General features: G+C 47.4%; 1 long non-coding RNA gene across 1 annotated transcript in view; it reads left to right on the forward strand.

Moving 5' to 3' along the window:
- Positions 1-7,678, forward strand: part of LOC139436399 (uncharacterized) — a 41,012-nt gene extending 33,334 nt beyond the window's left edge. Inside the window, exon 4 of the long non-coding RNA XR_011645627.1 lies at positions 7,628-7,678. This is a non-coding gene — a long non-coding RNA (uncharacterized lncRNA). The remainder of the gene's footprint in view (positions 1-7,627) is intronic.
- The last annotated feature ends 7,560 nt before the right edge of the window (positions 7,679-15,238 follow it).

The following is a 15,238-nucleotide window of genomic DNA, read 5'->3' on the forward strand; positions in this document are numbered from 1 at the left end:
CATGCCAGGTGCCCTGTGTCCCTGGAGCACAAGGGCATCACCTTGCAAAGAACTGGAAAGCTGTCCTTCTGGCTTGCGCTGTCTTCCCAAAATGAGCCTCTTTTCAGCCTTGAATTTCAGCATTTCTTCACTTAAAACAAAAGCACACGTGGTAGCTCAGTATTGTGATATTGTGAATGTAGTAAACAGCACTGATTTATATATGTGAAGGTGAATTAAAGGGGTAATAGGTGGTATATCTGCTACTAGAATAAACCTTTTTTTTTAGGCGGTATGAGAGATTGAACCCAGGACCTGGTACATGGAAGCAGGCGCTCAACCACTGAGGGACATCCACTCCCCCATGAACATTGGTTTTCTTGTTTGTTTTGTCTTTAGGAGGTACTGGAGATGGAACCCGGGACCTTGTATGTGGGAAGCAGGCACTCAACCACTGGAGCTACAGCCATTCCCCTAGATAAACGTTTTAAAATAAACACAGAACACAGGACTGTGCAAGGCAGTGACCCTTAATGTGAACGATGGACTCTAGTTGATAGTACAATGAGAGTACTATTCATTCATCAATTGTAACAAATGGACCACACTAATGCAAGGTGTTAATGAGGGGGGGTATGGGAACTCTATTTTCTGTAAACCTCCAACTTCTCTAATGAAAATGAAATGAAATAAAACAAAACAAAAACACACAAACAGCAGCAGTAACAAGAACAACAAAAGAGGGAGGAAGAGATACCAGTTTCCAAAGATAACGGAAGTGAAAAGGTCCCTTGGACGAGCATCCGACTCTTGGAAATGTCGCCTCCGTGGCCACTGCCTTCACAGTTTCAGAACAGAGGCACCTATTCCTGGGCTGTCCCACTCTCTTCCTCTGTACTTGCCTCCAGGTCCCTGCCTCCTGAAAGGCCACTGGCAGTTACATGTCCCTTCGAGGGGTGCTCGCTTAGGCTCTCTGCCACTTAAAATGTCCTGCTAGCCAGAGTTAAGGATGGCGAGCAAGTGCATCCACCTCTTCTGGAGAGAAACCTCCATGGGTGAGTGCCAGTGCTTTCACTCTCCAAAGCCTCTGCATTCTGACCTTCTCTACTCTTTTGGTTACTGCCAATTATAAACGTTCCAGGAGCACACACCTGAGGTGTGAGGCCTCCGTTAATTGAGAAAGATGATTAAACGGAGGGAGACATTTTTTTTTTCCTCCAGTATACACCGAGGTGTATTTCAATGGTATAAATCATGGCATTGAGAGGAAACACACACACACACAAAACTAAGCATGAAACATAATGGGGGTTGAAAAGGGAAAAAAACATTATTTGAAAAGTTGTGAGTTAGCGAAACAATCATGCACACCATACAGGATTCCCCTACATTCCCAGCACCCACACCTTACATTGTTGTGACGCATTTGTTACAAATGAGGAAAGAACATAATCATGATATTACTGCTATCTATAGTCCACAGCTTATATTTGGTGTATTTTCCTTTCAAAGCATCCTGTTATTCACACCACGTATTAGCATCGTTAATTTGCTATAGCTCATGAGAGCACGGTCTCATATTTTTGTGTTGTTAACCACAGTCCATCCTTCACTGTGGGGTTCACTATGTTACGTGGTCCCCTGCCTTGTACAGTCCACCCAAAGTGGACACTCAGGGGCTCCAGTTTCACCACAGAGTTCTGCTGTCATCAGCTCAGTCCACTTCAGAACGTTTTCATGAGTCCAATAGGAAAAGCCCCCTACCTGTTACCCTCCCCCACTATTGGTCCTTAGCGCTGATATGGTGCCTTCTTCGCCATTGCTGTAAAAATATTACAATAGTATCATTAACGATGGTCTCTACATTACGTTATATTCTCCCCACCTACCTCCATATTCTTAATACTGTGTAAGAGAGGAATATTTTTGTATTTGTACTGTTAACCACAAGAACAAAAATTTTTCATTCAAGATTTTCGGGAAAAAAATTCCAGGTTGCAATTCTGGCTTTTCTTGATGGATGGATTTGCCTCAGGTGGGGGTGTCTAAGGCTCAGGCGTGTGTGGCAGGGGGAGGGTGGACCACAGCTGCAGTGCAGAGAGGCCAGATGGCTTGCAAGGAAGGAGCTGGAAACTCAGGCAATTGTAATGACAAGAAGCCCTCAAAGAGCTTTCGGAGAGCCGGCAGGCACGGGGCACCCTGGGAGCCGGGGCAGTGGGGCTCCAGGCAGCGACTGGAAGGCATCCTGGCCTCAGAGCCACGCCGCAGAGACGCGGCGCCTGGGACGTGCTCGGAGCACACAAACGAACAAATAAATATAGACACAGACATTTCCTAAATCTTTGCTGATTAAAATAAAATCAAACCGGAGGGGGTCGACCACGAGCTTTCCCGGCCTCCACCTGTTGTCCACCTTTCCCAGGTCGCTATCGGGAACAAGCCCTCACCAGCGGCTGAGCTGGGCCGAGAGCCTGCCCAGCCCTGCCCGGGCTGAGTCCCTCTCTACCTTCCGGGGAAGCCAAAACCACCAAGAAGCGAGGCTGCCACCGTCACTCCCGCTGCGGCCAAGCTCTCTCTTCTTGGGTCAAGAAGAGCTTAAGATTTTTTTTTTTTTAACAGTAGAGGATCACCTTAAACAACTTAAGTAGCCAAGTGATCATTGTCAGAAGATGTCCAAATATTCGTGCAGGGTTCATTTGAGAGTGGCTCATAGCCCTTCCAGAATTTTTTTTTTTTTGAGGTACCAGGGGTTGGGGTTTGAACCCGGGACATCATAGATGGGAATCTGGCTCCCCTGAGTTGGCTTTTTTCATTTGTTTGCTTATTGTGTTTTGTTTTTAGGAGGCACTGGGAATGGAACCCGGGATCTCCCATGTGGGAAGCAGGCGCTCAACCACTTGAGCCACATCAGTTCTCCAGAATTCTTATTAGCCCTTGAATGCACGTGTGAGCATATGAGCATGTGTGTGTGTGTGTGTGTGTGTGTGTGGAGGGTAATGGTAAGACAAGGAATAGGTTGGAAAGGAGGCACCATCATCATCCTTTTTTCAGAAAACACGGGGGCACTGAAAGTTTGTGATTTGCCCATGGTCTCCCATTAGAAAGGAACCCGTGTCATGGACTCTTGCTTGAGTGCTCTCTTGGGGAGGGCATAAGGCACAAGGAGAAAGGGGCAAGTACTTCTCTTTTCCTAATAGTACCGAGGCTGTTAGTTGTCAGAGATTTGAGAGGGTGCGTGCAGAGGCAGGAGGGGGGCGCTGCCTCAGTGCTGGGAGGGCTGGCTCGCTGATCCCCTTCCCACCTACCCACCAACCCCCTGCATGTCCCTGTATCATTCTTCAACCTTGAACCCCCTCCGCCTTGTTTGGGGATCTTCTCTGACCTTGACTCCATAACTGCAGTGTAACACCCAATTATCTGATTCAAGTTACACCTGGAGACAGGGGTGCTTGGTGCAGGTGGCCCCGGAGCCCGGTGAAGATGAGTTGACGCAGGAGGCACCCTGTTTCCTCTATGGGTCTGAGGGTTGGCCTGCCAGGGTTGGTGACTGTTGCGCTTGGAGGCACAGAAGATGGGCTATGGGACATATAGGACTCCTGCCAGGCTCGTGGGACTTGTAGGAATTCCATCTCCTGTCCCCACCCCTGCCTGCCTCTGGCCAATATGTGGGTTTTACAATGATACTGCACTTCCTACTAGCTGTGGTCCTTGGAGGAGAATCCATAAATAGGGATCTGAAAGTCTCCAGTTCCAAAGAAAAAAACCCACAGCAAAGTGGTCTTTAAAATAATTTTTAAAAAGTGTATTTTACAGCTTTCCCCTTCACCTGTAAGGCAGGTTTTGTTGACTGTTTCACATGGTATCAGAGCCACTGGCAAAGGTAAAGGTACTTGTGCTGCCAGAAATTCTGCTGGCTAGGTATTTTCCCCCTTTCCAGTATCTATTTGCCCCCAGAGTGTGCTATCGATCACACTAAGGATGAGAAAAAACAAACAAACACAGATGAGCTTCCGAGATCTTATGGCTTATGGCAATCTGGGAGCACAGGGGCAGCCCTGCCATCCAGCAGCTGTCCTGGTGTCTGATGGGGATGTGTGGGGTGGAGGGGGAGGTGGGAGAGAGGGTGAGGAGCCAGGTGGGGGATGCTTGATAACAGCATTTCTGATCAGAATCCGAGTCTACAGGTGGCTCAGTGCCTGGGAGGGTTGAGCTCTAAGATGGTGCATGTCCCCTGGTTGATTTGTCCTGCTTGGCTTTGTGTGCAGTGCTCCTGTGCAAAAGGAGCACAGGCAGAGGACGAGGATGCCAGGAAGCTGAGTGGGCGAAGCCGAGCCAGGCAGAGGCCCCATGAGTGATACGAGAAGCCCAAAACCAGAAATGAACATTCACTACGGCAGTGGGTGAGGCACTGAATCAGTCGGGTATGGTAGAAGGACATTGTAATCAGTGGGGTATGGTAGAAGGACATTGTGCTGTGGCTCAGGCGACCTGGGTTTCCTCTCTGCCCTTTATAAGCTAGAGAGCCTTTGGAAAGCAATTTGCCCTCTTTACAGCTCCATTTGCACATCTGTAAAATGGTGCCCGTGGTCATCTCCACCATCCTTACCTCATGGTAAGAAGTAAACTCTTTTTTTTTTTTTTTTAAAGATTTATTATTTATTTATTTAATTCCCCTCCTCTCCCCCGGTTGTCTGTTTTCTGTGTCTTTTTGCTGCGTCTTGTTTCTTTGTCCGCTTCTGTTGTCGTCAGCGGCACGGCAAGTGTGGGCGGCGCCATTCCTCGGCAGGCTGCTCCCTCCTTCGAGCTGGGCGGCTCTCCCTATGGGTGCACTCCTTGCGCGTGGGGCTCCCCTACGCGGGGGACACCCCTGTGTAGCACGGCACTCCTTGCGCGCATCAGCACTGCGCATGGGCCAGCTCCACACGGGTCAAGGAGGCCCGGGGCTTGAACTGCAGACCTCCCATGTGGTAGACGGACGCCCTAACCACTGGGCCAAAGTCCGTTTTCAGAAGTAAACTCTTAATCCATCCCCAAACCCAAAACCCATGTTGGCCAACCATGACCACTTAGCAAATTGGGTTGAAAAAATAAAGCAGTAGGTGAGCATAAGACAGAAAAGAGAGAAAAGAGAGATGATAAATCCAAATAAGCAAGAGGGAAATAGGCATGGAAGCAAGAAAGAACCAAACCATAATGACATGGGTAGAGGCATCAGACTCATTTGAAAATGGCAAAAAGAGTGACAGTGCCCAGGGTACAAGGCACATGCTGGGTGGCCTCCCATGGCAGCTACTGTGTGGGCAGAGAAGAGGGAGGCAGGCTGTTGTGGGAGGAGAGTCAGCAGGGAAGAAGCCACAGGGGTGGAAGTGGTGAGAGAAGGCCCAAAGTTCGTTTTGGGATAGGTGGGAAGTGGCGGATTGAGAAAGATGGAGGAGGCTTGACTGGACTAGAGCTGCAATTGAAGACATGCTCTATTTGAAGAATGAGGAAGGTTACCTTATTTGAAATTGGTGATAGATGAGATCTTTATTCAAAATGGCCATCTCAGAAAGGGACTTCCGACCAGTTTGGTTGTTTCGTTTTTCAGGAGAGAAAGCATTCGCTGCTTTGCTCTGAATCCAATTATTTGGTTACAACTGGAAGTGAAAGCAAATGAAGGGGAGACCAGAGAATGAGCTCCCCAGCCCTACCAAAGAGAAGGCAGGTCAAGCTTCTGTAATTCAGTGTCACGAGAGGTAAAGGACAGAGTTTCTAGAAGGAGGCGATGACATTGTTCAGCCTTTCAGGAGGGGAGCCAGTGAAAATAGAATGATTGTAGTTGATTTAAGGGGTAAAAAGTTGAGAGGCAAAGGACAAGGAAGGTTGAAAGAGCTTCCCTGAGTAGTTCTTTTGTTCATGGGCAAGATGTGGTTGCTGATGGGTTCAAGGGGAGTGGGAGGGCAAGGGAGAAGTGGAGGGATGATGGATGGCCGATGAACCTATGAAGAATGAGGCAAAGCAGCATGAAACCATTTGTTTGGGCTTTATAGATTTTCTAATAAAAACGTCAAGGTTTTTTCACACCATTTTGAAAATGTCATCAAATGCAAAACAGTTCTCCTTGTGCCCGTGACAAAGGCTGCATTTCCAATGGTAAATTCCAGCCCAAGATGCAATAAGAAACCTTGTCAGCTTTTCCTCCAAGTCAAACCAGGGGTCGGGTTTGATCCAGGACCCTTCAGGATGAACTTTGACCTTTCACAGAAGCCTCCCAGTAGAATCCAGAACTTTCATGAAGCATTTGGGGGAGGGATCTGAGTTGGTGTTAGCCCAGTGGGAACATTGCTAAGGGCAGGGAGTCCACTTCTGGGGCACGTGTCCCAGGCTTGGGATGTGGAACTTGCATCTCCGTGTCTCCGACTCGCTCAGGTTATTTCTGATGCAGCTGTTAAAAAAAAACATCCAATGGACTTTCTTGTGTCTGGTGTCTCCCCCCTTAGAATCTGCTTTACATTCTTCCTCAAAGTCATTATCATTGTTCTTATTATTTTAGTGCATTTCTAACCAAGTGACAGCTCTTGACTCAGAAACCTTCAACGGTTCCCCCTACTTTTTTTCCTTTTAATTTTCCTGACATTTTTATTTAACCCAGGACATCTCAAATATTATCATTTCAGAATGCAATCCACTCAGCTTTGTACTAAGCTTCAGAATCCAATGTGTGTCTTACAGTTACAGCACATCTCAATTTGGAAGTTAAATTTTATCAGATGTACTTGATCTGTACTTAGCTTTCATAAGCAATACGGTTGTAAGAAAAAATTCACACAGCCGAGTTATCCAAACAAACCTTAACATTTTCCAATAACTGAATCAAGTACGTTTTTAGAGTTGAATTTATGCTTGTTAAAATGGGCTCAAATAAAAAAAAAATCTTGTTCTCTTCAATGCTGAGGGATAGACTTTCAACTTTCAATTAAGGGTAAACTCCATTGACTGGCATTCAGCACCCTAATTCTTTTGCAGCACTATTTTCTCCAATTCCTTACCATGTAACCCCATAGTCTAGCCAAGCTCAGCTAGCTTTTACCACCCCTCCAGCCCCTTTGCACATTGTCCTCTCCACCTCAAAGCCTTTGGGTGTATCACTCCTCCTTCTGGACATTTTTCCTTCAAACCATATTTGCTGATTGAAATCCTGCCAGTCTTTCAGGATTTATCTCAAAAGCCACTTCTTCCATGAACTCTTTCCTGATGATCTTAATTGATTAACTGTGATTTTTCCTTTCCTTTTGAGTATTTTCGTGCCTGAAATCAATCCTCTTTCACATGGAGTCTAGTTTCTGCATTCTGGTCTATTCCAAGATGTTCACTGTTTTGAAGTGAAAAACTGTGCCACACATTTTACAGCTCCCTGTTCCCCTTCCCGCCCCCACCTGTAATGAAGTTTCCTTGAATTGCCTCCTTGTGGGACAACATGATTGGGGAAGAGGGAAAGGATGCAGCCTGGAGGGGGTCTTCTGTTTGGGTTCATCTCTATGAAGTTTTCCTTGCTAAGAGAATGATATATGAAAAAAGAAGGGAAGCTAGTTGGGCTTTGTATCCTGGTTGTCTGGAACATCAAATCTGCTGCCTCCTGTTTGACTTTTGCAGATCTTCTCCTTCCTAGGTCCGAGAAGCACAGCCCAAGGATGGACGTGCAAATGTGCTGCTTTCTTTCCCCTGCTGGTCCTTCTGCAGGTAGGAGGTGTGTTAAAAGACAGGGAGCGCGAGAGGTTCCCGATGGAACGCTGTTGCTCTCGTGTCATCTTTGGTGAGGCTTGCTCTAAAGGGGTTTCTGATGATTCCAGATATTTCCTCTGGGATCTTCTAAGCATGAGGGTTGTTAAACACTGGAATGGTTACTTAGGAGGATTGAGGTGAACCCAGGAATATCTTGTCTTTTGAAAAAAATGTGAATCTGGATGGTAGCTAGAGGAAAAGCAGTGAGTGTAAACCAAGATATGTTCAGAAGACAGGGACCAAGGGACCAAGCCAGCTGGCTTGCTGCTTTCTACCAGCAATTGGTAGTAATGGTGTTTAGGAAAGAGTTTTGAGGAATGCAGGGAGAAACCTTCAAGAAGAATAATATACCAGCTCTCAGCCATAATTGGCAGGCTGCAGAAAGATACTCTAAGAACTGGTAAGGGTTTGGTCTGTTAGTCACAGAATTTGATGGTTTAGGCCTAGATCTACCAGCAGTTTATGGTAGATTCTGAACAAAGCCATTTTATGCCTGAGTTTTACATATACATGTATAAGACATTGTTACCTGTCATTTCTGGAAATCTGACAGAACATTATGACTGTTTTACCCTCAAGCTCTAAAACGAAATGTAGACTTGTGCATTCATTCATTCATTTAACAAATATTTATTAATTCCTTGCTGAATGCTGGGAGGATACAGCAGTTAACGAAATAACCAGAGTCTCTGACCTTATGCATTTGCAGTAATTGTTGAAATAGCTAAATAGACATAATATCAGGTAGTGATAAATGCTTCAAAAAATATAAAGAAGGGTGAGGAGCAGGGAGTGACAGGAAGCTATTTTAGACAGAGCAGTTTGTTATGGATTGACTGACTCTTGTTCCCCTACAAGGTATATTCAAGTCCTAATCCCTGGTTCAGTGACTATAACCCAAATGAACAGGATCTTGGGAGATGTGTTTAGTTAAGGTCACATTGGATTAGGGTGGGTACTTAATCCAATATGTCCTTATAAGGATTGGAAATTTGGATACAAGTCAGTAAGAGGGAGACAGAGAGAGAGAGTGCTGGCCAAGTGATGGAAGCAGAGGTTGAGTTACGCCGCCACAGGTTAAGGAATGCCATGGATTGCTTGTCACCCTTCCAGAAGCCAGGAGAGAAGCACAGAATGGTATCTCTGCCTTTAAAGGAAGCATGGCCCTACGGACACCTTGATTTCAGACTTCTAGCTTCCAGAACCATGAGACAATAGATTTCTGTGGCTTAAGCTGCCCAATCTGTTACAGCAGCCCTGGCAAACCAAGACAGCAGCCCTGGCAGACTAAGAGCCTCCAAAGGAGGCTTATTGGAGGGGCTGACCTTGGAGCAGAGCCCTAGAAAAGGGAGCGCTTCCTTGGGAAAGCTCGGTGATACCCGGAGAGAGAGAAGAGTCGTGCAATTGAGTGCCAGCTCCACACTCACCAGCCACCCTGGGCCCGAGAACTTTTGAGAGCCTCAGGGTCCATGGTGAAGTTAGGGATAATCATCTGTGCCTGACAAGGTGTATATGTGGATTAAAGTGCAACAACGGATGTCAAGAGCTGTGCATAAGGTAGAAACTGGACACGTGGTTTGTGTTACTAAGTATTGTGAGTGCTCCTTTATGCAACCTGGGTGGGCAGACCGGGGTTCTATCCTTTTCTCTCTCAGGCCCATGTCAATCCGTTTATCTCTCTGGGTCCCCTTCTCAACCTAGAAAAGGGGGAAACAACGCCTGCCCTCGCCTCAAAGGAATGCACCAGGTGAGGCAGCCAGTTCAGAAATGCTTTGAACCAGCTCTTCTGACCAAAGTCTGGAGAGAGCCAGAGTGTGTGAGAAGCCAGGCCTCTTCCAGCCAAGGCTCCGGGCCCAGGATGGGTCCTTTAAAAGCGCGTGGCTTGGACGGAGGCAGAGACAGATTTGCTAGCACAGGAGCGAGCCGGGAAGAGCGCCAGCCCCCGGGGTGGAAGCCCGGCAGAAGGGCGGGCTCGGAGTGACCGCCAGGAAGCAACAAAGCAGCAACACAAACAGGAAATGGGACCGCTGGTGACAGGATGCGGCCCTGCGAGAGCCGGGGAGAGCCCGTGCGCGCGGGGCCGGCGGAGCCGGGGGCGGGCAGGGGGTGCCCGGCGCGGGCGCGCACAGGGCCCCGGGGCGGAAACGGAGGCCCCTCCGCGTGCGGGCTCCAAAGGAAGCGTGCACGGCCACGGCCTTTTCAGCACCGCAGAAGGCTCCCCGGCACAGAGAGCTGCCTGTTTTGTAGCCCACCCCCTCCCGCTGCGATAGGGCTTTTCTCCTTGCCCCTTACCAGCCCACATCCCCACCTCGCAATTCCGGAGATGTTGCAGAGGCCGGGGCACCGATGCCTGCCGTTTAATTAGAGAACTGCCCGATTGCCTCCCAACGACGACCTGACCTGCATCTCAAGTAATACACGCAGCTTGCAGATTGATTCCCAGATCCGAGCAGCCCCCCAAAACTCCATTCCTCCGGCTGAGCTCCATCTCCCATCTCCTGCCACTGTCGAAATGGATGGGACAGCCCGAAGCCGCTGAACAGAGTTCTGTCTGCCGTCTCCTTCCTAATTCTTGCAGAGAGGTGCCGATATGTCAAGAGGGCCCGGACGAGGGGACGACGGGCGGCTTTCTCTGGCATTATGACAGGCAAAGGCTTGACTACCAAGGCGCTCAGGAGCAGTTACAGTCGCAGGAGGAAAAAGGCCCCGCACGGGTGCTTGTCTTACACTCCAGTGGACCCCAGTGCAAAAGAGAGAGCTGCTAACAACAAGGTTATTCAGTGGTTTCCCCAAAATAAACCCAAAGGTAGCAAGTCCTGACGGGGCAGATGGCATGAGACCGAGCGCTACTTGGGAAAACTGCCGAGGTATTTTAAAATAGTGCTTTCTTATTAACCCAAGCACCCTGCCTGAAAGTCCTTTAAAATAACGCTCGGCAGATGCCACCTGCCTCTGACACGGCCCTGGGACCAAGGCCAGAGGGCCCACCGATACTGCAAACTCTCTCAAAAAACAGCCTAGACCGATTGTTCCTGTTCCGGCACAAACAAATCCCAAACTAATTTATGTATTCCCGCAGCTGCCCTCCAGCCCAAGCCGAGTCGGGTTCAATTCACACTTGACTACTGCTGTCTCCTTCTTTGCAGATTTTGGCATTTAACTGTAATTAAGATTTATTGTTCACTAGCTTGCAGGTCAGGGCAAGCATGACAATAGGGGTAACTTTTCTGTTTACTAGTCAAATGCCTGGTAGGAGGAAGCTTCAAACCTTCCAGGCAGAGCTTGACAGAAATAAATCGCACCTCCTCGCTTCTGGACCTGCGCAGCCTTACGGATTTTAATCAGACGCCGGGGTTTTCTGGAAGGCCGGGCCTGGCCAACTCGGAAAGAGCTGGGGAATCGTGCTGTGGCTCCGGAAGGGCATGGGATAGAAGCCAAATCAATATTGCTGATCTCTTGGATTTGGGGAGAGGAGGGTCTGCTCGCCATGGAAAGGATGGAGACCTTCACGCGGCAGAGAGCCAGCGGAGCCTGAGACTCGCAGGTTTTCCTTGCCCCTCTTCGTGATCCAGTGCAGAAACATTCCTCATTTCTCCCAGCTCTAAAGACGCCCTTGGACCAAATCACATGGCCCGAGGAGGATGGAGGCAGGGTTCACAGTCAGCGGCCACTCACCTGCCTTTATAGTCTGTGCTGATGTCCTGGGCAGGTGACCCAGGACACAGAGGGCGGCTGCAGGCAGAGACACAGAAGGGCATTTCATCCCCACTGGCTTATTAGAAGGCAGAGATGCTCAAGTGGAAGGCAGTTCCATTTTCTAGCATCTATAATTTATTGTCTATTATTGTTTGTCCTTCTAGGGATATTTTTGTCAGTGCCTTCTATAAAGCAGCAAAAACGTCACTCACGTGGATCGGCAGTTTGGACCCTGAGCTCCTTGACTTTCTCTTGTTTTCTTACAGAGGAGGAAAAAAAATTCCTTTCCTCACCCTTAGAGCTGTTGACTACAGAATGAAATTTTATAGGCTAATTTAAAGAATGTCTTTATATCTCACCTTAAACTATAAAGGATCAAAAATGTGGCTTATAAAAATCCCCCCAACACTCTAGGAAGAAACTAAGTATCAAATAAGTGAGGGAGAAAATTGTGTGCTTCTTGGAGTTCTCCTGTTCCCCTTGTCTGTTACTATTGGAGCCCCGGTGCGAGGCCAAGGAGGAGGCTGGTCTGGGCGGTAGCAGTCCAGTGCTCCCAGGTTGCCTTAATTTAACCACATTTATTTTCCTCGAGATTCCAAGAAGGATAAGGGGACTTTTGTTTTGGCATTAAGAAAAGGCTATAAAAAAACAAGGGTCTTTCCCAAAGGTACAAAGAGGAAATGTGTGTGAAATTAATTTTATTGGTGTATAAAAGACCTGAAAAAGGATTTGAATGAGAACTGCCTACCTATTTTGCCAACTGATGCTGTTTTGCAGTCCTAGATAACAGATTTTTAACCTTGTAGGATCTGGTTCCATTAACACACGGCTGAATCATGGAAGAGGAACATGTAATTGGGGGGGGGGGGTGGATATCAAAATTTAGCAGTATTTTTGACTATTAAAAAAAATAATAAAGTTAGTTACTGGTTCTACTGGTCACCATAATTTTGATCTTGCCAATTTAAGTCAGCGTCGCCCTATCCCAGGGAATCTTAAGGCAGATACCGAAAGATTCAAGTGAGTCTCAGAGAAAACTTTTGCCCCTACTGCAAGCCTCATTTACCAGGCCCTGCAACGTGGATCCTCGATGCAACTTTGCAAGGCAACCTCCGGAGCAGGCAAACAGTCCGCAGCTTTTCTGCGTTGCCAGTGCAAGCAAAGCCTCTGCCTGGAGACGCAGGCAGGCATTGGAAAGAAAGAGCAGGATGTGGAGGCAATTCAGTGGCCAGGACATCATGAGGCCACTGCTATGAGGAACAAACAATGGACAGGACGAGAGGGGGAGCTGCCGCGGGAGGGCCATGCTCAGAACAGGTGGGAAGCCGGAGGAAAACCTTTCTGTTCTCAGCTGGGAAGGGCTTTGTGCAGAAAGCGGGACTCAGGAGCTGTGCGGTTGATTGTAGAGACAGCTCGGCAGGGTGGGCTGGGACAGGAGTCCAGGCGCAGGGATGCCTGCCCAGAAATGACGGAAACCTCGAGATAGGGAGAATGGCGCTTAGCGCCAGGGGCAGTGGGGAGAAGGGGGGAGTGGGGCATGCACCACCCGAGCTACAGGAGGCACTGCGTGTAGGAGGGCCTCGTCCGCTCACAGGTAATCGCCATCCCCCCATCTTTGCTGGGGACATAATTGCTTTGCTAAGGTCCTCATGGTTACGCTTTTTATCTCAGGAATAATATTGTGCCCACATTGGTCACTACACTCATAAAGGAATGTGAAAAAAATGAGAAGTAATGATCGAAGATTGCCCGAAATAGAGATAAAACTGTTCAAAACACTGGAGCTATTTGACCCCATTTTCTGAAAACAGACAAAATATATTTTTAAATTAGAGAGCAGAGGGCCACATTATAATAATAATTAGTATTATTATTTAGAGAGAGTAAGAATTGTGGGTTTATTTTTAAGGGGAGGAAGGGCAAACAGTCATTTTCTATCTTCAAAGAAGAAACAGATTTTAGAGGTTCCTGATTTTTTTTTTTTGAAAGTCAGGTATTTATTGATAGGTTTAAACTCTTACATTCTCCACAGATCATATTAAGGAATTGGAAGGTAGAGTTTAATCTGTGCATAGTAGGAAGAGACTTTGATAGGGTCAAAGGGGAGGGAGAGAGAGAAGACAACAGTCACAGAAAAAAAAAGTATACATATATATACACACCACAGGTTACCAGAACCTTCAGATTACACAAACAAACAAACAACTGAGAGCATCAACACCAACTATTCAATGATTATCACAAGACCCATGTGAAGAACATAAACATCTCCAGTGTCTCCCATAGTTTCATGTACGACCTGGAATATCCTCTTTTCAAAGAAGAGCAAACCTTTTGCATTCCATCGTAAGCCTTTAGCAGCCTACTTGTTGCAGTCTTCTCTGAGTGAACACCAAGGGGGCTGGTGGTCAGGAAAGGGAGAGCAGGGAGAGCAGAGAGGCTAAAAGGCAAGGCCAGAGGTGGGGAGTCAGTTCTTTCAAGGAATATGTCCAGAGAGGAAAAAGACATCCATGTGGACATAGCTTGTCAGGGCAGGTGTAAGCAGTCAAAAGTGACTAAGTAAATGATGGATAGTGGAAGAATGCTAAATTACCTTCTGAAAAGGCGGTAGGAATAGTTTGTAGGACTTTTTCTGTGAATTTTTCCTAGGGAAAGAAGTTATCACTATTATGGCATCATAGGCCAAGAATTGGTATCTTGCTTTTATTGACTTCTTACTCGACTCCTGGTTGGGGAAATGAGTGTTGATCTATGTCTATGTCTGTCTATGTCTCTATCCCCATATTGTCTGTATCTATATTTCTCTCTCTCCAGCATCTCTATCTATCTCTATCTCCACCATGTGTATCTCTTCTGTGAATTGCCTGTTCAGACCCTTTGCCCATTTTTCTCCTGGGCTCTTTGTTATGTATTATTTTGTGGAAGCTCTTTGCATATGAAGGATATACCATTAGTGCATGTGAATGTACATTCTACCACACTCTTACCATCATTTAGTGGATTTCATTTTCTTAATTTTCCAATTGAAATGTCTAAAAATGGCACTTCAGTGTTTTTGCTTATAGATTTTTTATTTGAGGTTGGGCATTTCCTCCCATATGTTTATTGAATATTTCTATCTCTTTGGGAGGGAGGGAGTTGGTGTTTCTCTTGCTGTTTTGTAAGGCCTCTTTAGAGGGTGTGAACCCAGTGTCCATTATTGGGTGCAAATACTTTGTCATACACATTTTAACCACTTTGGGTATCCACGAGCTATCAGTGAGTTTTTCGGCTGCGTTTGCAGGGGATCTTCTGGTTCTGTGAATGTCTGGTTCTGCTTCAGCCTGTGCAAACATTGGACACCTCTTATCCCAGAGGGACCCAACCTGGTGGGGCACAACCAGGGCCCCTTGGCACCTTCCAGCAAGGGAGGACCAGGTTTGGGGGCGATGCAGCCGACTGAAAGCAGGGGTGGGACCACAGGGGGCTGGAATCAGTTAATCCAGGGAAGGTGGGCTGCAGGACATCCTGGGATGACTTTTAAACCGAAGGTTCCAGAAGGGCAAAAGAGGCCCTAATCTCCCTGCGCCATCTCCTCTTGGCTTGCATTTCCCCTCCCCACCGGGGGCTCTGCCCTCCCTCCTACCATGCCCTCCCTCTACCTTGTTGCTTTCCCTCTTCCTGTGGTCTCCCCACTTCTTCCTGCATCCTCTCTCCCCCTCCTTCCTTTTTCTTCTCCCCCTAATAGTTCCCTGGGGCATGCCATGCTCCCTCCTTCTGCCCTTTCCTTGCTTTTAAAAAGAGCATACTATATACTCGGCAA

The sequence above is a fragment of the Dasypus novemcinctus genome, chromosome 14, assembly GCF_030445035.2.
Source record: "Dasypus novemcinctus isolate mDasNov1 chromosome 14, mDasNov1.1.hap2, whole genome shotgun sequence".
Lineage (NCBI taxonomy): Eukaryota > Metazoa > Chordata > Mammalia > Cingulata > Dasypodidae > Dasypus > Dasypus novemcinctus.